At 48.7% G+C, this 2,751-nt stretch overlaps 1 pseudogene; it reads left to right on the top strand.

The window, feature by feature from the left end:
* The first annotated feature begins 897 nt into the window (after positions 1-897).
* Positions 898-2,170, top strand: LOC110546487 (succinate--CoA ligase [GDP-forming] subunit beta, mitochondrial-like; annotated as a pseudogene).
* Positions 2,171-2,751: the final 581 nt, after the last annotated feature.

Genomic DNA, 2,751 nt, shown 5'->3' on the forward strand with positions numbered 1-2,751 from the left:
GCCTGAAACACTGCAAATGGGGGTGCAAACTGGGGTAACTATGGAAATCAGTATGGACGTTCCTTACAAAAGTCAGAACTGTGTTGTGGAAATGGCTCAGTAGGAACGCTTGCTGAGAAACCATGAGGACCCAAGTTCAGATCCTCAGAACACAGGCAGGAAGCCCAGCACGGCCATGCATGCCTGTAACCCCGCCTTGGCTGGGTATGGAGACAGAGGATTGCTGGGGTCAGCCAGCCTCACCGAGAAGCCTCAGTGAAGCTCCAGGTTGAGTAAGAGACACTGTCTCAAGGGAACAAGTCAGAAGGTGGTGGAGAGCACTTGATGTCCTCCTCTGAACTTTCCATGTACCTGCAAAAGCAAGGACATGTATGTACAAATCCATCTGCACATACCTATGTACACACATACACACACACACACACACACACACACACACACACACACGGCCCTAAGCTGAAAAATAGCCTAGTCAAGTGGCTGTGGTGGTACACACTCTTAGGACCAGCACTCAGGAGGCAGAGGCAGGCAGGTGACTGTGCGCTTCAGGTCAGGCCAGGACTACATAGTAAGACACTTTCTTAAAATAAAGGGGTTGGGGGGGGAGGCCTACCTCCTTCCCTTCCCTCCCCTTCACGGCCTTCTCCACAGGTTCCTGGTTAAGATGGCACTCCTGTCTGGCATGATGGCACATACCTTTAATCCCAGCACTTGGGAGGCAGAGGCAGATGGGTCTCTGTGCCTTTGAGGCCAGCCTGGTCTACAAAGTGAGTCTGCACAGCCAAGGCTACACAGAGAAACCCTGTCTCGAGTAGCTGTGGGCGCCTGCCTCTCCTGGCAATCAGGTCCCAGGTGGGTCACTGAACCCCCAGAAGATGGCTGAACCTGCAGGAATAGCAGAACAGGAAGCTCATGTCAGAGCACTGGGTGAGAGCGCAGAGGTTCTTTGTCCCCAACACTACTAACCTGGCCTCTGGAGACAGCAAAGAGACTGGATGCAAAAGAAATTGTTTTAAAAGCCCAGGTCTTAGCTGGAGGATGGGGAAAAGATGTCTTCAACGACAGTTTGAAAGGGGGTGTTCATTTAACAAAAGACCCTATGGTGCTGGCACGGCTGGTTGGTTATAATCTAGCAACAAAACAAGCTCCAAAAACAGGTGTGAAGCTTAACAAGGTGATGGTTGCTCGAGCCTTGGATATTTCTAGAGAAACTTAGACTCCTTGTGATATCATTTTCCTAAACAGAGGGAAGCTAGCTAACTTCTTGGACCTCTGAGGTGGAGTAAAGGAATCCCAAGCCGATCAAGCATTCACACTGCTCACATCTGATCCCAAGGTGGAAGCCATTCTGATGGACAGGCCCCACAGTGTTCCGTGATAGTGGACAGTCCTTGGGGAGGGGTTGTTGATATCGCAGAAGTGGTGGCTTCCAACCCAGAACTCATCTTTAAGGATCAGATTGACATCTTTGAAGGGATAAAGGAAAGCCAGGCCCAGCGCATGATGGAAAACCTGGGCTTTCTCAGGCCTTTGAAAAACCAGGCTGCAGACCAGATTAAAGAGCTGTACCATCTCTTCCTGAAGATTGGTTTTACTCAGGTGGAAGTGAAGCCCTTTGGTGAAACTCCAGAAGAACAAGTTGTCTGTTTCGATGCAAACTTTGATGACAATGCTGAATTCAGACAAAAAGACATATTTGCTATGGACCTATAGAGGACAAATCAGAGAATGAGCCCATTGAAAACGAAGCTGCCATATACAATATCAAGTACGTAGGCCTACACATGGCCTGCTTTGTGAATGGTGCTGGATTGGCCATGGCTACTTGTGACATCATTTTTCTAAATGGAGGGAAGCCTGCTAACTTCTTGGACCTCCGAGGTGGAGTGAAGGAATTCCAAGCCTATGAATCATTCAAACTTCTCACATCTGATGCCAAGGTAGAAGCCGTTCTCATCGACACCTTTGGTAGGATCATGCCTTCATTGCCAATGGGATCACCAAAGCCTTCCGGGAGCTAGAACTCAAGGTGCCACTGGCAGTCTGGCTCCAAGGAACTAATGTCCAGGAGGCTCAGAACATCCTCCAAAGTAGCAGACTCCCTATTACATTAGCTGTGGGCCTGGAGGAAGCAGCCAAGAAAGCTGTTGCCAGTGTGGCAAAGAAGTGATGCCTTTTGCCCTGTCTCCCATGAAGGAAGGCGCTTCCCCTGTCACTGTGAGAGCAGTTGTTCTCTCACAGGGAACAGGACACACACAAGGATCATTATCTGAAAAGATATTAAGTCTGAACTTTCTCAGACACCCCATCCAGTGTGCCGAAAGCTGGTTTACACTGTGGCCATTGTAAAATTAAAAAAAAAAAAAAATCACAGCTTACAATTTCACACCTTCTCTTTCCCAGTCAGTAGCAGGGTCTGCAAGCTCTGGGCCACAGTCAGTGTGGCCAAATAATGTGCATAGGTACAGTATTTGAAGCCAGATCTAGGTTCATCTGCAAGAACTGAATGGACATTTAATCTTCTACAATAGAAAATTTTTGCAGGACTCACAAGTTCAGAGAGGATTATAGTCAATACAGTGACATCCAGGAGGACACAGCTAAGACAGCTGAGGCTCTGTGGACGGCCTCTCTGGCTTCCAGTTCCAGCACACTCAGAAAGCCATGAACGTTCTAAAGGGTGGCTTACACTGGGCATCCCACATCACTGCCTGTGGATGGCACACGCTTTACCCCGTGCCTTAACGTTGA

This window comes from Meriones unguiculatus, chromosome 1 (assembly GCF_030254825.1).
Source record: "Meriones unguiculatus strain TT.TT164.6M chromosome 1, Bangor_MerUng_6.1, whole genome shotgun sequence".
In the NCBI taxonomy this organism is placed as follows: Eukaryota; Metazoa; Chordata; class Mammalia; order Rodentia; family Muridae; genus Meriones; species Meriones unguiculatus.